The 23,001-nt window shown below is 37.3% G+C and overlaps 1 protein-coding gene and 1 long non-coding RNA gene across 3 annotated transcripts in view; both read left to right on the plus strand.

Moving 5' to 3' along the window:
- Positions 1 to 23,001, plus strand: part of LOC116161281 (synaptotagmin-7) — a 650,310-nt gene that overhangs the window by 103,721 nt on the left and 523,588 nt on the right. The window lies entirely within an intron of this gene.
- LOC116161303 lies at positions 21,674 to 22,611 on the plus strand. The gene is made up of 2 exons (XR_004143391.1): positions 21,674 to 21,951; positions 22,170 to 22,611. It is a non-coding gene; the product is annotated as an uncharacterized LOC116161303 (long non-coding RNA).

Here is a 23,001-nt window from a genome sequence, read left to right on the forward strand (position 1 = left end):
AACACTATTGAAAAACTCTCCGATACGACAAATCCGAAACACCAATTCCGTCGCAAACATCACATGTCTCTTTGAAGATATATGTCCTAGTTCCACGACTACGAGAGCATGGTTATAAAATTTCAACTGCGAGACAGAGATTCAAGAAAGCTTCGAAATGTCTCTCCGAGAGGACATATAGTACTCGGAATGCGACACATATGGTGATACAAAACTCCACCCTCGAATTCGCGTAACTGCTAAATTTTAAATTTGTTTTATTTGTCACGGTTGACAGAAAAATTAATTTAAGGTTTACGCACAATATTTCGGCTTTACATATCCTACATGCGAGAAGAGAGGCATCTTGGACCTGTTTCCCTTTGGAGATTTTATTATTACAAATGAAATATAAGGATAATTGTACTCGAAACGCGTACTAGAATTTTAATTTTAAGCCGCCGCAGTTCCATTTCGAGGCTTACAGTTTTGTTACGTTTTAATATTTTAAACGCATAGCAGTACAATGTTCTACTTTGAGCACGGGAGTATTGCTTGAAAAACATTTTCAGTGTAGTCGTTTTAAAGATGCAAATGTCTTGCTCCAATGGGTTTGTTTGTAATGTAGATAGAGGATTAGAAGAGTACCTTTAACATAGCTACTGGGTACAATAGTTGCGAACAATAGCTTTTCTCTTGTGTGTGATGTATGAAGGCAATAAAAGAAACGATTCCTTTATGTACATCAGGCAACCGTTTAGAAAATTACTTCCCTGTACCTAATACACGATTTTTTAATATTTAGACCAAATCTGATAAAACATGCTGCACATTACAATGTCTGTCTGTTAAACGTGGTGCAGGAAAAGTACCTCAAATAAATCTTTTTTAACGTATATTATAATAGAACCAGTTGGGCCCGTCCTGCTTCGCAGGAAGTATATCTAATTTTATGGACAAACAAAAGTTGGACAAACACACATTGTGCGTGGTATGTATTTGATATAATAATACGACATCATTCTGTAACAATAAAAAAAGGTAAAAAGATGGTAGACCTTACAATACGGCAAAGAATTCTGCGGGTTAAGAGTTGAAGAAGTTGTTAAGGCAAGGTTCTAACGCATTTCTCGCCAAATTGTTTTGACAGAGAAAGTAAAGGGTGAAAATCTGAGAGAGCAACTTCAGGAAAATATGGGGGGTGCATACTCGATACACACTGTATCCTCGAAATGGGAAGAAAACATCATCAAGTACCAAAAGAGAAAAAGTATTCCATTAAAGGTTGCGAAGTATTATTGTATAATAACAAAAAATCTTGAGTAATTTGGAAAAAACCATACCGCCACAAATTTATATATTCACTTTAATGATATAGTATTAAGGGCAATCCACTAATTAAATTACCACTCGCCTTCTCTACACTTAGTTAGCAAGTAGCACGGAAACAAGCCAAATTAAAAACGGCCAGATGCGGCTAACTTGGCACATTCGGCGAGCTTTTAAAATTAAATCAGCGGAATAATAATTGTAATTTAATTAAAAGAAAAAAATTTATTATTAAAATATTAACATAGCAGTCGGCGGCAACCTGGGTGTTTTGTCTGCGGAACTAACAGACGGGCGGACGGACTCGGGCGCTGTTACAAGCCTCGCGTGTAAACTCAATCGGAGTAGACGGTAACTCCAGGAATTGGACGCGTTCAACAAAGGGCGGCGGTCACTTCGGAAAAAGTAAAACAAAATTACGGCAAGTTCCTAGCAGGAATGAAAGCAACAAGACACAAATCGGCGTAAGAGCAAAAGCGAGAAAGCAAACAATATCACCCCCTTATGATTAGTGAAACGCAAAATAACAAAAACTCTTACCTTGTAATTAACGGAGCGGTAGAACAAAAATCTGATAAAAGCCAATTTCGATTAATACGGTGCGGTAACTTAATGCAAAAGCAACAATAAACCGGTACGGATGCAAAGAAATGTAACTGGTGAAAGTGCAAAACGAAAAAGATTTAAATACGATTAAAACACCAAAAGCTAATAATTTAAGTACGATACGGTTGCAAAAGGAAATTACTGACAAAACTCAAAATTTCGGTACTTACAAAACGTAGCTTACGAAGATGTAACAAGCTAAAAAGTAATCGTAAACGATTTACATAAAGCGCATTTCCACTTGCATTCATTTCCCATTTGTAAGATGCAACTTCTGTTAAAATCGTAAAAATCCGGCCACAAATATGAAAGATAGCGTTGCACATGGGCAATCCATTGTTGACGTGCTACTTCAATTTCAGTTTATGAGAAGAATTTCATTTCAATGCTTTTCTAAATAAGAAAGTTGGAACTGCGCATGCGCAAACCTAAATTTTAAAACTAATTTACTATAACTAACTAATAAACTAAGATTTTCCTTTGTTCCAAGCGCCTAAGTATCAAATTTCACTTAAATAGTTCCATAGATAAAAAAGTTGGCACGGCGCATGCGCAAAATAAAATTTTGAAACTGGCGCTAGATTTTCCTTTATTCCAAGTGCCTATGTATCACATTTCATTTAAATTCTTCCATAAATAAAAAAGTTGGCACTGCGCATGCGCAAAACCAAATTTTGAAATTGGCGTTTGATTTTCCTTTATCCCAAGTGCCTATGTATCAAATTTCGTTTAAATTCTTCCATAAATAAAAAAGTTGGCACTGCGCATGCGCAAAACCAAATTTTGAAATTGGCGTTTGATTTTCCTTTATTCCCAAGTGCCTATGTATCAAATTTCGTTTAAATTCTTCCATAAATAAAAAAGTTGGCACTGCGCATGCGCAAAAACCAAATTTTGAAATTGGCGTTTGATTTTCCTTTATTCCAAGTGCCTATGTATCAAATTTCATTAAAATACTTTTATAAGTAAAAAAGTTTGCAATTCGGTTTATAAATGGTCGAGATGCGAAAAGGGCACTGTGAATTTTGAATCGATTCGATCCAACTTTTGGCATTGCGTATTATATGGCTAAATCTATGCCAATATTGAATTTCATGCAATTCAGTTCATAACTAACGGAGATGTAAAAGCGATCGGACATTTCTAAACAAAGTTATCGTTCACACGGACAGATAGATGGACAGACAGACAAAGGAACAGACGGGAGAGACCAACCGGCAGGCGACAGATAGCAATGCAAAATTATAAACGATCTCTAGGATCGTTAATAAACGGCAAAAGTGTAAAATTATGGAACATGTAAAAAACGGTTTTTTGTTTTTTTTACAATAACTTTTTTTGTAAGCGGTACAGAAAAAATTCCTTCCTTGGTACAAGACTCGACACCATAACGAACCAAATAGCGAAAAAAGTAGAACAATAGCTCTTAAGATAAAGAACTAGTAGCGTCGCAAAACGAGCGGACGAACGGACGGACGGACAAAGTGGCCACAATTTTTTTTTTTTTTAATTTTTTTATTTTTGTGGAAATGCGCTAAAAATGAAAAAGATTCCCCCTGAACAACGACTTTACATAAAGGGAGGGTCGTTGCAGGACATATGGGGGGTGATATGGGACCAGGGTCATAATTCTTCTTAATTAAACAGGCTTAATTTTGCACTAAGAAGGCCCCAATCGAATGACTTTTACTGCACTGCTAAACATTAATCCATTTCCGACAAAGCTTTGCTGTAGGCGCATACACATACTCTACTATAGTACTTTTCCTCTTCGGCAGTATATTATTGAGTGATTTCCATATGCTTATAGGGTAAATTGATCTGTGAATGAACAATTAAGGTCAATTCGTTACAAAGAGTAAATGAGGATTATTCTTTAATTATTATTATTTGTTAATGTATTAATATTGATAATATTATCCGGGGTTAACTCCTCGACAACACATTGAGTCGCCACTCTATTTCGATCTTCTGATCATCTGGCGCATTCAATGGTGCTCCTTGCCGACAAAGTTGACACAATCAAAACACATCCCGTCCCCGTTCTCCGTGTCCGTAGAGGATTTGGTTGAGGTAATAACTCATTTCCCCATGCTGGCCATTCCAATCTTCTATACAGGGAATCAGCCGATTCACACTCAAATCCACCGTAGTGTCTAGTCGTCCGAGCCCTAATTGCCCTGGCCAAATTTGGATATTGCTTGTGGCCGTCTTCTTCTGCCCGTCAAGGTTGCTACACTGTCCTTTCTGGCACCAGACTGCGATTGATCATGCAGCCATTTACTCGGTTACCCGCTTCCTCTTGGTAATAAGGTTGGTAATTGCCGAGTCCAATTTCCTATTACGAACTATCCGCAGGTCAATGGCAAAAGCTATTACCCCAACTTCGTCTATCTCGCTTGTAGACTCGAGCACTACGTCCTAGGACCGAACACTGTGGAAGATACGTGCCCACATCCCTTCGCTTGTCTGCTTCATCTCTTGGAATCGTTGATCGCCCCCTCAAAAATCTCTTCATCTGTTTGGGGGATGGATGTTGTCTGTTCCAGTTTTAATTTAATTATCTTTTCGAAAATCTTTCCGGCGAAGTCCAACAAACTGATAGGCCTCAAGGTCAGCTCCTTCTTGGGAATCAGGACTAACAAGCTTGAGTCTAATTTTTCTGGGTACACCCATGTATCCAGAACCTTGCCTAACACTTCTTTCCTAATCCTAGGTTCGGTCTTAGTCAAAATTTTAACCACCACCGCAGGGATATTGTTCGGGCCCGTTGCTTTATTTACCAGCAGCTAGTTGGCAGAAGCTACTATTTCCTGAACCTTCATTGACTTTGGTTCCTGCGCTTCGTTGGTCACCATCAAGTCGCCTCAAACGGTTGTGGAAAAGTTTCCTTATCGTAGCGTCGAAAGTTGCGTTATTCTCTCCCACCGCCGTCGTTCTTGCAGTAATCTTACACCCCCCGCCCCCTCCGTCTTTGTCTAGTTCGTCACACAATCCTTTTCAATATCCCCTTTTGATGACGCCGATCGGGTCACTTCAACCGATTCTTTGGTGTTGGAACCTCCTCCTTGCCGTAATGCACGCCTTGCGTTGCTGGGCAATCTCGTCGGTCCACTAGTTCAGCCCTGGTGATCCGTTGTTCTTCTTTTATACAGCCATGATTACGGATAAGAATAGGAAGTGGAAATGACAATTTGTTATCATTTGTTATGGTTAGTTCTAGTACACATCTAGTGATGACAACGTAAAGAATCGTTTACACGCTCCATAAATAAAATCACGGGTACATTGTTATCTTACATATCATCCCTCCCCGTGGGAAACGGATCCTGGTTAAAACGACCTACGCCATGTCTCGGCTTCTCGGCGAGTTATCCGCACGAACTGTCCATTTCCTACAGGAATGGAAATTCTTCTTCGATTGCGCCGCTGTTTCCGGGTCAATGGTGGAATTCCTTCGAGCTGGCTATTGTTTGCTTTGGGTACGTAGTCCTTGAGTTCCGCTCCTTCTGGTATCCCTAGGTTATTCGCATCTCCTATGAAGGGAGCGACCTCTTCGCATATACGCACCAACTCTGCGGGTGGTGATGGTAGTATTGCAGCTATACCCTGATCCAGACACTCCTCTAACCAATTTGAATCCAATTGGGGGAGTATTTCCATGGCACCTGCTGGACTCTCCCCTGTTGTCACCATCGGTGAAGGACATAGACCAATCATAATGGCGATGGTGTTTTTGCTGCAGGCCTCAACTCCAGGACATCCGGACTGCCAAATAACCTCTCCATCCGGCTGGTCAAGCTTTCCACCTGCTTCGTAATTGAAGAAGAGTATGTCTTTATGGGTTTTCTCGATAGCACCACCTTAGGTCCCGTATCCGTTGCCTGGAACCTTCCTGGCATCCATGGGCACACCCGAACTTTCTTGCTTTTCACTCGTCTTGCTACAGGAGCCATACTTGCTAAACTGCTCCTGCTCCGGCTCTTGTAGGTTGTTTTCCCCTCCATGTACCTGGACGTTATCAACTTGGTGGGGATCCACAACTGGTGTCACGTCTTTTACATGGACTCGTTGGGTTTTCCTTTTGCTTGGATCAATAATTACCTATATTCTTACCGCAGAAGTAATGGTTTTTGGTGGACACTCGGGTAGCTGCAGTCGTACCCCAGAGTCTCCTACAGAATTGGCGCCCAAGCAGGGACAGGTGGGTTAATGATACAGGATCTAGCTAAGTTGTCTAGTCTTTTCAAACTGACCCACCGTGTCGTTTGATGAGAAATACACGCTATAAATGCAGTTCCCCTCCACCTGGACCCTCAAATAGTCCTCGCCGAGCGTACAAACATGTACGCAAATGTATACAACATAATGACCACTTTCCCCGTTAGGTCAATATCAATCCCTTCCGTTCCATTCCTAAACTTTATCCGATTCTCTGGGCGAAGGACCTCTGCAGTGCCTATACCACCTCGCGTCCCGAATCCCTGTAGTCAAATGCGTCGGAGAAATGACTAACCCTCGCGCTAGCATTTTCTTTTTTCGTAAGGTTTGCCATTACAAGGACTAGCATGAGCGCTTGTTCCCAATGACAGAGGTAATTGATTTAGGTGGTGGGACTAAATCATCAGAATGGCCAAGGGGGAGAATTGTACATATATACATGACAAAAACGCTATAAAAAAATTATGTTTTATTATGTTTGTGAAATTAATATTGTCCTTAGTCCGAATTTTTCAGATTATTTCTACGCATACACATACTTCAACGTAATTTCAGCTTTATCTGTAAATTATACACAATTTTATGCATTACGGTTGAAACGTATACAATCACGGATTTGCGGTTAAGCGCCGCTTACAGCCAAATTACTGTGTCAAATTACAGATAAAATTGTTGGACCATAGCTCACCCTTTCATGTTGCACATGCATAAATTTCTACAATCCATCGGAAAAAGTACTCACCCTTGCGACTTTTCTAACTAGAAGCAGCTATACTCTATATCTCTCGATCCCATCGACTCTTATATTCGCATCAAATTATTGTACCCTAGATCACTACAATTTACTATGTATTGCAATCCATGGAGTGAACGTTGTTGTGCATCGCAGCACGTCCAAACAAATACATATAATCAATAAAATGTAGTGATCGTCGTTATTTTGCTGAATCCCAAATCTACCCTTGTCTAAACAAAGAATGGCTTGTTTCTACATACAACCATGCACTCAACAAGCGAAGCGTAACGATAAACTATAATGCAGTAGATATAGGCACTTCAAAATGGTAACTAGATGCAACTAAGCAGAACCTATTATTTTTATAGGCATGTCCAACCAGCAAATTTAATCATTTTTGTGTTAATGACGCCTCAGCAGAATGTTGCGCCAAACAAAAAAGTTTACAACGTTCAAATATCAAAGCGCTTATAACGTACCTCAAGTAATTATGTCGATAGTAATTACAACAATTACCGTTATAATCAACTTGAATTCAGTTAAAATAAAATGCAGATTTTCTATAACGTCGCTTTAACTCCAGTTAACGTAATTATATCAATCTCTTAAGAAGTTTAATTAAACCAATTATGCAATTGCTGCGGATGAAGAGATATTGTAAAATTAATCTCCTTAGAAGTTCCAAGCGATACTCATAATATAGTTAAGGTCTGCATAATTACGTCTTTATACATTTTACGCGTGAATGAAAAAAAAATAGATTACTTGACGATCTGACAGACTAATAAGGTTTTAATTAACCACACGCTGTGCCGAAAATCGAAAATGTGCCTTTCTTCATTTATTCGGTCCATATTGGTTAATTTAAAATAATTGAGAATTTCTTTTGCTTAATGGATTAACAATACAATAAGGTGAGGATGTTCCATGCTAGAACGCGTTAGTTTTATACTGTATACAATTTTCTAGAGCCATGACAAGGGCCATCAAGTCGATAAAGAAGTAGTCGCCGGAGATAAGGAATGCTATATCAGCAAATTGAATTGTTTTTAATTTCAATTGGAACATCGATGCCGAAGTGATAAATAGTGAAATCTGCTGTTGTATGTTATACCTAGATAATTGACATGTTATAAATTGGAGTGCAAATAAGTGATCAATAATAATTTACTGTAATAAATCATTGTAATTAAGGATCGTTATACATTCAATTTTTTAGCAAGTTCGGAGTACCTGTGGAACTATGGGCATTGGCATAACCAGAACAACTGCTTTACACCAACAGTCAGAAACATGGTGAAATTCTCGGCGTTAGCCATTTTGATATTGATAAATCGAGATCTCGTATTAAGTCATTAATATCCCCTTGATTCGGGATTCGGGTACTTTGTGGGAATAATCCCGGATTTCTGACTCTAATGTGATACGTCAAATCATTACGGGAAATGTACAGAGTGAGTCAACGATTGCGGGGAGTAACTTAATGCCTTGAAGATAAGATTTTTTGATAGAGTGCTTTTTATTATGATATGGTTGAATATTCTCCACATTTTAAAAATATTTGGAATTATACAGGGTGCACCCACAAAGTAGGGCGCCAAAATGGTACCTTTTTTTTTAATAGAACCCCTTGTATTTGAATGCATTTTTGAATTCTACGTGTAATTGTACGTCTTTTTTATTATATGGTTAATAACCGAAAAACTAGTAGTTTTAAACGGGCGATTTAAGTCGATACAAAGATCGAGGGAAAGAACAGAAAAACCAGGCTTTAATTGAAGCATTTCAAACACTGCTTAGAGACCTACGACGAAGACTAGATACAGTGCTCGGGCTGCCAAGGGTGGGCTCACGAAGCCTGCGCTGACATTCCAGAATGTTCAGACGCTTACATATGTGATCGGTGTTATATGTTTTTAAACCTTGCGACAATAGGGTTTCGAAGTGAAAGTCTGGTACTCCGTGCCACTTTCTAAGGCAGCGTTGATTTTCACTGTACTTTAATTTATGTTTTTGAATTATTGTTATGTAGAAGTTGCATCTTTGTTAATTTAAAATCTCATCCCGAAGTATATCCACCTAAAAACCAGAAGCCAATCGTCAAGCGCCTTACATGCAATCTACAAAGGGTAACGCATCTGGCTGAAATTCAACGCTGGTATAAACGAACAAATGAACTAGACCTGGAAACTATACGGTATTCACCTTGCACTACATAGATGCCTACATAATTGGGAATTAGATCACTTATTATCCAAGGTCAAAGATGAGGTGGAGGTCTTTGATGTCTCTCTTTGATATTCTGCATGAAAAGTTACATAACTTAAGAAATCTTAAATCATCCAATAGGTAAGAGGACACACAATTTTCACGATAAGGTCTTGAATTTATCTAACACTAATTTTAAAGGAGATGAAGAACTCATTCTAAAACAAGGTCTTAAGTTTAACCCAGGGAATTTGAACGAAACAATTTTTTAGATAATTTCAGAACAGAATTAGAATTATTCATAAAGTAGATAATAAGGTCCACCAACAACACCTAACGGCCATGTGCCAAAATAAGCTTAAGAATTTTAACAATTTCATCATAAAACTATTCACTCACTTGGGAAAAAAATCAAGGAAGATAACTTGATCGTGACTAAAGCTGACAAAGGGAACGCCCTTGTCATCATGAATAAAACAGGCTACATATCAGGGGTTGAGACTTTTCTTGACTCTGATGGATTCAAACAATCCACAGTAAACAATGAAGCCTTCCATAAAAAAGTCAGAAAATTCTTTGTGAGTCATAAAACTCTTTTATTTGAACATTTTAAGATCACTTACCAAAGTTTAACTAATATGAATCCTTCAGTTCCGAGACTATACGCACTTCCAAAGATTCACAAATCCGGTTACCCTATGAGACCCATAGTTTCCTTCACTAATACCTCAGTGTCTAAGATAACCAGCTGGCTTAACTCCACACTAAGGAACAATTTAAATTTTCAATTTCCTAATGCCACTAAAAATTCGATCTCACTTGCCAAAGAGCTTAAACACTTCCAGCTTCATGACTCAGATATCCTCATATCCTTTGATATCGTGAACTTATTCCCCAGCATCCCTTTTTCAGGCTGTTTACAAATTGATAGATGAAAACATCACCAATTCCTTATTACCAGACCACATATGCTCCTTTATCTCTGTATCTCTCAAACTTTGTTCTGAACAAAACTACTTCTTGTTTAATAATAACTATTACATCCAAACTACTGCACTGCCTATGGTGAGTAATCTATCTCCTTTATTAGCTGAAGTTTTTTTGAAACCTCGAAACCAAACTTTTCCTATTGGACCCTATAAAAACCCATTTCCTTTTCTATGAGAGATATGTCGATCTCGTGATCTTCAGAGGTAACAGGGCAGATTTAGATGCTTGTTTCCAGATCCTTGATAATCTCCACCAGAATTTAAAATTTACTTTGAGATTTAGATCTCTCAATTTTCTAGACCTGACATTGACGAGAGGTATTTCTAATATCGAAATCGGCGTTTATAGAAAACCCACCACTACCGATCAAGTTATCCCTTTCCATTCTTGTCGCCCCCTATCCCATAAACTAGCTGCTTTTCGGTTTTTCTTCCACAGACTCCTAAGCCTAGACCTCACGGAACCCTACTATTCGAGAGAGCGTAACATTGTCTTCCAAATTGCTAATGCTAATAGTTACCCTACCAAGCTTATTAATAAGTTATACCAAAGGATGATGATAAAAAAACAACCTGTCTGTTGTATATTAATAGTAATTAGTAGTGGGTTGTGAAATAGTTACTATGGTTTTTATGTTCAATAAGAAATAAAGAAATCTGTCATATATAAAAAGAGGTGTATGTCTCGTGTTCTTTCCAATTCGAAGAATATATATTACTCTCGTTAGTTTCTTCCTTTTCTCAGACTAGAGAAGCTCCCAAAATATATGTTTCCTTACCTTATATTGGCACCTTTTCCGAAGTCATTGCTCGATTGCTCCGTCCCCTCAATGTTACAGTCCCTTTTTCGGTTAAAAATAACCTGAAATTTTAGTCAAAACCAAAAATGAGATCCCCCCTTATCGAGGTCAGGGGTTTATAAACTAGTGTGTAGAGATTGTTCAGCAGTTTATGTTGGACAAACGGGTCGTCCTTTCAAAACCCGGTTTTCGGAACACATTTTCTTAATCAAAATCAATAATCTAAACCTCTCAACCCACAGCCAAAAATCCTCTTTCGCACACCATATCCTAAGTTCAGGGCATTCATTTAATAAAGAAGTCTTCGAGATTTCACACTTTTGTAATAAAAGCCTTAAGCTCGATTTTCTCGAAATGAAGGGATCTACCACCACTATAAAGAAAGGCCTCAACACTCCCTGAATGAGATTTTAAATCTAAATAAGGATTTCCTTTTTTTAAACTGTGTTTAACTCAGATCCCTAATTTGTTTATAAATTAGTACGAGGGAAGGTTTTGTGTCTTTTTGGGATTTAACGACTCTTTGTTAATTTAGCTTTATTTTAAAGTTCGATTGCTTGCCTAATTCATAAATAAAAATATAATTTTCAAATAGTTTTTTTTTGAAATTTTTACTGAAAACCTTAGGTTTGCGCCACTGTGGACCTTCCCCCTACCTATTAACGCTTTGCATATAGCCAGGTGAGTATCATGATGCGCAAATTCCTTTAAACATCGAAAGACAATAATATTTCTTAGCAGCCTAATAGATGCATAAGCATTCTTTCTCTAAATGTATGGCTAAAAAACAATAATACCATATAATAATTTTACGGAATAATTTTATAACTCTGTCATATAAACATACCTATACACACTTATATTTTAGTTTCTTTAACTTCTTGTATCCATATAATTGGGAAACACGATATTTACAAAATATCTTTATAATTATCCTATAGGACCGTTTTCTTAACTGAAGCAATGTTGTCAATATTCTGCTTTTATAACACTATTTTATAATATTATGTCTTAAAGCAGAATTTTATAACAACTGTATAGTTCAATTACAAATCATTAGCAGAAGCGAAATATTTTATGTTTTAAGCACTATAAGTATTATCGAATACATAATTTGTATAAGATAAACGTGTATTTTCAATCACACTGTATAACAATTTACCCAAGTCTTATGAAATTAGAATTACCTGGGTAAGCACTCGGGCGGACGTACAGACAGCGTTTGCGATAGGTCATAGGCAAAGCGATGCAAAATGAATTTAAGATAATAATCAATGGTTTTGTTACTTAAACAGGTTTAGCATGCGCCCCCTGCCTTAGGCCGGAATTCACCAAACATTCTGAAACCTCCGTTCTTGAAAACTTCGTTTTGCGTAACAACTGGGTCCGCAAAACTTGGTTTTGTAAAACTGCTTTCTAGTAAGGTGCGCTGTTTGGCAACAGGGGAAACATACAGCAATCGCAATAGCTGATGACAGAATCTAACCTAGAAGTGAACGCGCGATTATTTATACCTCTGTTATTTATCATCAAGCTTTTGTAATGGCAAACCCAAAATTATGTGATGGTGAATCTTTGTGTAAGAAGAAGAGGGTGACAATCTTTCAGCCTGCGGAGAGGTTGTATTCAGTAGAACTGGTGGAGAAATACTTCAACGTTGTTGAATGCAAAAAGACAGACGCCAGTTCATCTAGAGCAAAAGTTCAACGTTGGGGACAAATTGCGGATGAGTATAACGCAAGGGCCATCTACATTCCACGAGAGGCCCAGACGTTACGAACTGCCTGGGAAAATATGAAAAAAAAAGGCTAAAAACATAATAACCAAAGAAAACCAAAACCGGCTTGCAACAGGTAAGCCAATTTACTTCCAACACTTACTGTGTTTGTAATGTGATGAAAATAACATTTGTTTGCAGGCGGCGGACCTCCACCTACACCCGAGAAGGAAGACGTCGCAATTCAAAAGATATTAACAATGTTACGGCCCGTAGTGCAAGGTATCGACAATGGTCTAGACTCGGACAGTGTTGGAAGAGGTGGGACTGCTTTTTTGATTTCATTACTTTTGGTACCTATCCCTTTATTGTGATTGCAGATGTTCTCAGTGAAGGTTTAACTGAAATTAAGGAGAGAATTGACGAGAACAATGTTGATAGTGATGATCTCTCTAATGTGGTACGCACACTCTGGCAGCAATAAGTGAATTGTTGTAATCTTTTCTTTTAGTTTTTGGTGGAAGAGAACACACCTGTGGAAGTGGAATTAACAGGAGATTGGAGCTCCTATACTCCTTCCATGCTTAGGACTCCAAAACCCAATATCCTTCAATCCACTTCCACCGCTCCACAACCATCAAGCGGTTCCAGTGGAACTAGGCATATTAATAGAGAAAGGTTTGTTCAAAATGACAAAAATATTTTTTTTATTTTAACCATTAGAACCAACAGAATACTCTTAATACGTTATTTATGTACGGAATAGACTGTACGTACCTACCTCTCTTCCTTAGGTCAAATCGACGACGGCCCTTTTTAAAGGAAACCGAAGCCGAGCAGCTAGCCCATGCAAAGTTAAAAACTTTATGCGGAACTTCAGAACAGGCATCTAAAGAGCACGAGGTTACAATGCGGATTCTCCTCCTCCAGGAACAACAGGAGAAACTAAAATTAAAGCAGGAAGAAGAAAAGTTGAGGCATCTGCAGTTGAAGACCCTTCAGGAAGAGATGAAGCTGGAAAAGCTTCAAGAAGAAATAAAAAATAGTAAACAATAAAACTAAAAACGTTTAATTTAAATGTTATACAATGCTGCCCCTCCTGTAACAGCCTGTGGTATTTCTTCCTGCCTTGCCCTTTCTGCTTCTTGTTGTCTATCGTACAACTCCTGCTGAGTTAATCTAAAAAAAATATTAATAACATATTATTATTTACTTTATTATTTACTCACATAGTAAAGTAGTTGTCAATAATGGCACGACGCCAGCGGTGGTTCGGGTTTTCTCTTCTAGGCGCAGCCTGTACTTGGGGATCATTACCCATCTGCCCCTGAGCCAGGAGAACATCCCATGGAGCTGGAAGATGAAGCTCATCATCATCATGTGGTACTTGCTCTCCTGCTCCGACAGCTATATTGTGGAGAACAATTGTGGCTACTATAATAGCGAAACAATTTGGGACAGAAACCCGTAATCCGACAGCTGTGACTGGGAACCGTCTCTTCCATACCCCAAACAAGCGCTCAATTGGGTTTCTTGTGCGGATTTGCGATTCATTATAAAGATTTTCAGCAGCAGTGTAACAGTTATCAAGAGGGGTCATCATGTAACGATTACATGCATAGCCGCTGTCCCCCACAAGCACAGCATCTCCATATCTCCCTTGTTCAAACATGGCTCTCCGAGAACAATTATTAAATATATAGGAATCATGGGTGCTACCAGGCCATCTTGCAACAATGTCCATAAATTCCAAATTTGCATTGCATATGGCCTGTACATTAAGGGAGAAGTAACCCTTCCTATTTCTGTACATTTTAGCATTGTCACCACCTAAAAAAATAACTTATCAAACCACATGAACCTATATTAGATACCAGTTCTTACCTGGAGACTTCGCGAGTCTAACATGAGTGCAGTCAATTGCCCCAACAACTTTGGGGAATCTGGCTTTCCGATAGAAAGTTGTTTGTGTTTTTAAAAGTTGATCGTCTGTCTCGGGAAAGAAAGCGTGTCTGGGTCTCAATAGGGCAATGGCATTACTCACTTTATGAATTATTCTATGTGCCGTTGGCTGGCTGAAGCCACCCAAGTCACCAACAGTTACTTGGAAACTTCCGGTGGCATAGAACCGCAGTGCACACAATAATTGATTAATCGGAGAGATAGAGAAATTTCTGAAAGTAATTATTATATGAATTGTATACACATACATATTTATACAAATATGTATGTACCTACTTACTTGTCTGTTTCATACTCAAGATGGTCCTCAATTTGTTGCAAAACATTTAAAGTCGTTTGTTTGGACACATGATACCTGGTTATAAAATCCAAATCATCCAATGTATGAATGTGATCCTCTCTTTCTCGAATCCATCTTGGTCGGCGGACGAGGAATTCGTCTTCACTATCACTGTCGTCAAACACCATAGCAAATATTCGACGCCTAGCAGGGTTCATTGTAGAATTGTCAAAATTTATAAACATGTCATTTGTCTACGAAACTAGGTTTTCGCTCTAAAACTCTCGATAAATGCTCAGTTACACGTAAACGTAGTTTTACGAGCAAACAGAGGATTTGGCGGATGGTGAATTCCGTTTTTAGCGAAAACCGCGTTTAAAATATCAAATCGGAGTTTTGGAAGTTGGTGAATTCCGGCCTTAGTAGTCAATCTACCCCTGTAACTGTTGCTTACGGATATTCTTTTAGTTAAATAGTTATTGTAACAATGCTTATTTTACCTAGATATATGGGACACCCCAATACGTGAAAAAAGCAAAATTCGCTTTTCAATCATTAATTATTACAGACATTACATCTTTTCGTCTTTTAGTAGCAGTTTTAACAAATGGACTCTACTACTGCAAATACAAATAGATCTACATCTGATTCGCAATTTCTTACAAGTTTACTAATACTCTCAATGAACAAATTTAATTATCTTCAAGTACACATCCAAGGATTTAATATGGCAATTACGTTAAAAGAACCACTACTGGAACTTTATTACTTTAGCTAGCAGTAGCCTTTTAGAGAGTTTATGGAGTTTTTAGCATTCATTTTGCATATTTATGCCGCTTATTTTCTCTTAAAACTATAATTGTTGCGGTAAGCTGAATACTAAAAGATACCTTCCATCCTACCGCGTGTTGTAGATTACATCCGTACCACTAATAATTCATAATTCTTAATCTACAACGCATTTCCGTGTGTGTAGTAATTAATATTAGCAGTAATTAAAGTTGCCGCTGGATGGAAATTCTAGCAAATATTTGGTAATTTGTAAATTAGTTTCTAACATTACACAACGTGAGCCAAAAATCGTTATAGAAAGATGGTTGTAAAATCAATAACGTATTACGTTGTAGTGTGCAACTAGTGAATTAACAAGTTCCACATTCACGAATTATTAACGATAGAATTCCAATCTACCCTTACTTCGTAGTTAATAGTATATCTTATTTAAGCTGGGTTCTATCAGATTAACCCACCTTTGGTTACGAGAAGGACACCATATAGCCATAGTGGAGCTTCAGGAAAATGTTCGCAACGTCTTCCTTATCGATTTATCTTTCAGACAACGACGTAATCGGAAGATAATTTTACTCTGAAAATTTAATTAGATGTGTCTAAGGTACATCAACTTTCCTCAATGTCACTGAAACTTGCAATGTTGTTTAATTATTTTGTGTTCGCTTACAAGGGTCCACTTAATTATTACTAATGTCGCTTGATCGCATTATTCATGTACGTCGTTTGTAGATATTAACTTTACAATTCAAGTTTAAGTGTCGTTGATCCATATTATATTAAAATAGAATAATTATTTTTTTATTACATAATTTTATTATACCTACTTACTCTAGTAATGCGTTAAGAAACGACTCAGTTTTGAAAACAATGAAAAATCATTGGGGGTATGGTCGACATTTTTTATTCCATAGGATGCAAACGAAGCTATTAGTTAGAATGGAATAAAAATCCTAGCGGTTGCTCTCTTTTTTCTCACTAACTTAAGTTCATTTTAGTCTCAAAAAAAGGTATACGTTGAAATTTAGAGTGTTGGTGAAAAAAGCTTAAATAAAAATATACATAGTACGTTTAGACACCGCGTGTTTAACCTTATAGGAACGCTAAATAAACGGGGTAGCTACGACGATTGCAGGCTAAAAGCTCGATAGTTGATTTTTTTAACCTCAATTTTCATCTGCTCGGTGGGCATACGCTTATTACATTATTCAGTGCGGTCTATGAATGAAAAGTGCAAATATTCGTACATGTATTTTTTGTCGACCTTTTCGGAAATTCACCAATCATCGCCAACGCAATTCTTCTATGTGCTACTTTTTATTAAACCCTAATCTGTTAGCGTATGTTAATTGCCGTAAAATATTTAAAGTGAAAATTATCCATATGAAAATTGAAATTTTCCGTATTACACGGCTATTTGCAGCTAAAGTTCATCACGGTACATCATTAGATTATTTTAATAAATGCGAACAAAGCAGTACGCCATATTTAGCTAACTTTTATGCGTACCTTTAAAACTTCATTATTTCTGCTCATAGACGGTACAATAACTCGATTATCATCACCTCTGTGAGGTTTTAACTGTATTTGCTTCTTGCAAGTAAGCCCAAGGAAACTTTGTACTATTAAATTTGATGTGATGTTATTAAATAATGTTCAATTATGAGTATTACGTGTTAAATGTTTGCGAAGTCATATGTATATGTCCGCTTCTCATCAAAATAACCCTGTTCGTGTTTTGAATTTCGACAATTGATTTTACAATTTAGAATATTGAAACTTAGTTCGAAATATTTCAGGGCATAGGAATAAGTATTTGTTTTCAATAATATTATCGCTGTTTATACAGCGTGAACAATTTCTAAAACAAACTTATTTTACGAAATAGAATGGGGTTATTGTGTTTGGTAAGCGAACTTGTTTATGTTGTATATCACTGACAGTCCTTATCCCATATTGCCGAGTATCTAAATCCTGCTAGTGCTAATAATCGGAATATAATTAAGGGATTAGTACAATTTCTGTGTACTATTCAGAAATTGGCGCTCTGATATCTGATATAAGTTCGAAATTGAAAAGCGCAGGTTTGCATGGAAGTTTATTTCATATATACGGGTACTAATGATGAATATTTAAATTTACTATCCAATTACATACCACCCACTTGTTTCCACGTGTGGCAATTGAAGGAAATCCTACTTACCCTCTGGTTTCTAAAGATAAAAGTCGTATCATACTTTTAGCAGGTTTAAGCATCCCGAAGGGCCACAGCAGATAATTTCGCAGAAGGACAAAACAACCAGACGTCAAAGTAATAGTATCATCCGAAAAAATACCTAAACGAATCGAAACCATTTTTTGTCACTCAGCTCGCATTCGGAAACCAGATTTTGAATCCGGCTCATATTCAATAGCACTAATCCTTGAACTCTTAAAAATCAACAGAAACGTAAGAGTGGTTCTAGGTGAAGAATGCCGTTCCATTTCCTTGTTTTTTAAAGTATTTGCTGTAACACCGACTACGACTTGCGCTCGGTGATTCTGAAAATTGAATCTGAGATTAAATCATGCTGATTCTGTAATTCATCAGTCTTTTCTCGGAGCACACGTTTAGCTTTAAGACACTCTTGTGAAATTTTACGAGCTCTGATTGACCTCTAAAGGGTCTCCTTCATCATTTATTTGCTCAATATGTACTTGAGTGCCATCTTGTTACTAATCTGTAACAGACGACACAAACAAACAAATAATAGGGGTGGTGAATAGCGCGGCACATAAACTATTGCGTAACACGATACACCAAGAACTTCATAACTCCTAAACAAAATGAATAAGTTTAGAAGCTACCGTTTTCTTAGTAACGAAGCGCCCAATTATTCGTCCATATATAATGGGTGGTCATCAAAGCCGGTATACTTCAAAGCGGAAAACGAGTGCTTCCTTACACACCCCGTGAAAAGAGTGAAAGTCTTTTGGGCAGGCAAACCTAAAACGACAGTAACGATAACTTTTGATAAACAAACCAATTATCAAACAGTGACATGGTTTATTTAGAGAGACTTTTTTGTTCAAGATCCGAGGCTCCCAGTGTCCCGAAGTACACCGACGGCACTCTGGTGTTCACTGCCTCCCCAAGACCCCGTACCTCGAGCAGAACATCTGTCCCCTTGACACACGACAGGACCTTCTCTAATGACCCAGACCGCCACACCTCGCAACATAAATGTACCGCCCAAACTGAGCCCCTCGCTGCAATCGCACATATGCCCTACCTTTCGACACCGTTTGTGGTCCTATAGAATGAGTCGCTCCCCACGACCATATTTGGCGGATCTAGACCTTGTCCCTCAACCGGTTGACTTACATATCCACAGAGCCTGCCCCAGGGGTGGGCGAACCGAGCGGCTGCCCAGGGCGGCAAATTTTAAGGGAAAACCAATTTTTGAAATTGAAGAAATAATAAATTACCTGTAGTATTTTAATATTTGGGGCGGCAAATTTGTTTGAAATTGAATAAATAATAAATTGTAGTGTTTTAATATGATCAAAAAGCCAGGAACAAGAGCGACAAAAACCAAAACTGTAGAAATGATTAAATAAGTGCAAAAAGAAAAGAATAACAATGCAAAGGTTCACGTTCATGCGACGCGACCAGAAAATCCACAACATTCAGCAGACTGATAGCGTTAGCACAGACTGCTGACTTTGACTGATGATTAGCCGAGTTCGGGTTTCCGCAGTTTGTTGCACTTTTACTTTTAATCGCAGTCTGTTACATTACAGTTCATATCCATATGTGCCGTTGAGTCAGGTGATAATTGTATGTTCGTATTTTGTAGAAGTGTATACGCATTTTCTTTCTTTTTTAAATAAGTTTAGCTTAGTTATTGTATACCTTACCTATTATAGTGTAGGTACGCGTACTGTGTAGTTTCCGTCATTCCGTGTGTTAACCGTCGCCCGTCGGTTAATGATAAATTCAGTTAAGTAAGGTTGCATAAACCCACTTACTAACCATAGTGTTTCGTGCTATTTCGAAAATATCTGTTTTGTGCAAGTTCAATCATGGACGGTAGTAGAAAACGTCTCTCTGGTAGCCAGTACAGGAAAAAGAGAGCAGAAAAAGAAACTGAAGCAAAAAAACTTAAATTTTCTCTGGCTAAATTTTTGAAGCCATCAGACTGTCACGACGACGGTGATGAGAAGTTTTTTTTTTTTTTTTTTTTTTTTGAGTTGGATCCATCGTTCTCCGAAAATGGGGGTTGAAATATATTATGTTATCAAAAATCTCTAAACCTTCCCCATATAGTTTTATTCGTTGAAGTTTTTTTAAAAATAACAGCGACTATAGTTTCGGCGTACTGCCATCATCAGGCGATGTGAAAGTTAACAGGAAAACGGTAAATTACAAACGTTGAAGACGGATAAGACGAACATGTTGTTTTTTTTAATTATAAACTGGCCGAAGCCAAGTGAAGAACCTGAAGGGTGGTTAAAACGGAAAGGTTGTCCTAAGTTTCAAGACGAATTAATTATCAAGCCTTGTTAAGACAACCAACCGGGGGGTTGAATTTTTACATTAAAGTTGAAATTTGGGTTAACACATTTCAAAAGAACGGGGGGGAAAAATTAAACTTATAAAAGTATTGAAACTATTAAGATGACTACATATTTAAATTATTTAAGTAAAGTTTAAATTCGAGATCATGCAGACGGCATGTCTCGAAATGATTGACAATTCGGTAGATTCCCCCCCGTTCTTTTGAAATGTGTTAACCCAAATTTCAACTTTAATGTAAAAATTCAACCCCCCGGTTGGTTGTCTTAACAAGGCTTGATAATTAATTCGTCTTGAAACTTAGGACAACCTTTCCGTTTTAACCACCCTTCAGGTTTTTCACTTGGCTTCGGCCAGTTTATAATTAAAAAACAACATGTTCGTCTTATCCGTCTTCAACGTTTGTAATTTACCGTTTTCCTGTTAACTTTCACATCGCCTGATGATGGCAGTACGCCGAAACTATAGTCGCTGTTATTTTTAAAAACTTCAACGAATAAAACTATATGGGGAAGGTTTAGAGATTTTTGATAACATAATTTTTTTTCCGGGTCGATCTGAGACAATTTTTTTTTCGGGGCTCAAAAAAAGGCAGTGTATAACCTTCCTTTTTTACCAAAATTCGACTACACCAAAATTTCTCGGGAAAACACTTTTTCTTATTAATTTTGGTGCGTAGAATCCAAAACAATTCGTACTTTTTCGATCAGACTTCTCAATCAAAAGTTATAGACTAGAAACCAATTTCGAAAGAAAATTCAAAGGGCTGTAACTTTTGAACTAGTAGCCCAATCTTGGAAATGTTTGAAATTATGGATTCTACAGGCCACATTCTATAAGAAAATTTTTTTTCCGGGTCGATCTGAGACAATTTTTTTTCGGGGCTCAAAAAACGGCAGTGTATAACCTTCTTTTTTTACCAAAAATCGACTACACCAAAATTTCTCGGGAAAACACTTTTTCTTATTAATTTTGGTGCGTAGAATCCAAAACAATTCGTACTTTTTGGATCAGACTTCTCAATCAAAAGTTATAGACTAGAAACCAATTTCGAAAGAAAATTCAAAGGGCTGTAACTTTTAAACTAGTAGCCCAATCTTGGAACTGTTTGAAATTATGGATTCTACAGGCCACATTCTATAAGAAAATTTTTTTTCCGGGTCGATCTGAGACAATTTTTTTTTGGGGCTCAAAAAAAGGCAGTGTATAAACCTTCCATTTTTACCAAAAATCGACTACACCAAAATTTCTCGGGAAAACACTTTTTCTTATTAATTTGGGTGCGTAGAATCCAAATCAATTCGTACTTTTTCGATCAGACGTCTCAATCAAAAGTTATAGACTAGAAACCCTGGTTTCCAGTAATATGAAAGGTGCTTTATATTGTTTATATTTATATTGTCAATTACTGTGATTCAGGCACTTTTAATGGCTTCAAGCACTTTAAATGGCTTCAAGCACTTTCCAAGGGCTTGGTGCTTTGTATTTTCAATTACCGTAAACTCTGACAACTTGGGACACCCTGGCAACTTGGGACAAACATGCGCATTTGCGGAAGTGGAGTACTCCTCACCTTGGTTTTTAGATCAGCTGTTTCACTGGCAACTGATTTTACGTTACAACGTATCAGCTTTTGCAAACCGCGTTATTTACGTTTATACTTCGGGTGGTTTATTGTTAATTACCTGTTTTTGATTCTAATTTAAATAGCTAAAAAAAATACGTCATTACAACTTTGGTTATATTTAGATAACGATTTGTGGTATTTGTTGTTTGGGTAAGTATGTTTATTATCTCAAGTTTTGCGCTACTGTTAATCACAAGTTTACTGTTTTATTAAATTTGATAGTTTGTTAATTTTCACTTTTAATTAATCGCGATCAATAGGTTACAACATGGGACAGCGTCCCAAGATGTCACACCTTATGTCCCAAGTTGTAACTCGTGTATTATCTATATGATCCGATTAATATATTAATCATTCCTTTCATTAAGGCTTTAGCCACTATGCCTGGCTCTCATAATACAAAAAGGAGAAAGGTAGGAGCAAGGACTTACCGCAACTTTTCCAATGAACAGTTGGAAAAAGCCATAGATGAAGTGAAAAGTGGAAAATTGTCCATAAGAAATGCGTCTGAGAAGTTTTCCATCCCCAAATCAACTATTGCCAGAAAAGTTAAACAGAAAAATATGAATGATCCCGGCCATCCAACAGCACTCACTCAAAAAGATGAAAATATAATTGTAGAAAAAATAATACAAGCTGGAAAATGGGGTTTCCCATTTTCCCGTTTAGACATACAACGAATTGTTAAATCAGAGAGGCCGTTACAAGTTTGTTGGAAATTAGAGGATTTTTTTTGTTTCATTCGCAAATATTAATCACTTTTATTTAGAATATATTCTTATTTTATTACAATAAATTTGTTGTTTTTTCTCTGTTCTTTTTAAAAACAATAAACGTGTCCCAAGTTGAATATACGTTCTACAAATTGAAGTTTTCTATGCAAAAACATACCTGTCCCAAGATGTCAACTTTGTGTTACAACTTGGGACACCCACTTTTTTTTTAATATATACGTAAAAATCAAAATTGGCCAAAATGCTCTTTGGCGATGTTAAACAGTGTGAGAAGACCCATTAAAATAACACGCCCACCACCGCAAAAAATTAACATTCAGCAGTAATATGGCCCTCAGAATATGAAAACTGTCCCAAGTTGTCTGAGTTTACGGTACTTAGAAAGTGCTTGGTAATTTCAAGCTCTTTCATCACATAAAAGTGCTCGGTGCTTCAAGCCCTTTTCAAGAGGGCTTTACCCAGCTCT

This window comes from Photinus pyralis, unplaced genomic scaffold (genome assembly GCF_008802855.1).
Source record: "Photinus pyralis isolate 1611_PpyrPB1 unplaced genomic scaffold, Ppyr1.3 Ppyr1.4_LG10, whole genome shotgun sequence".
Lineage (NCBI taxonomy): Eukaryota > Metazoa > Arthropoda > Insecta > Coleoptera > Lampyridae > Photinus > Photinus pyralis.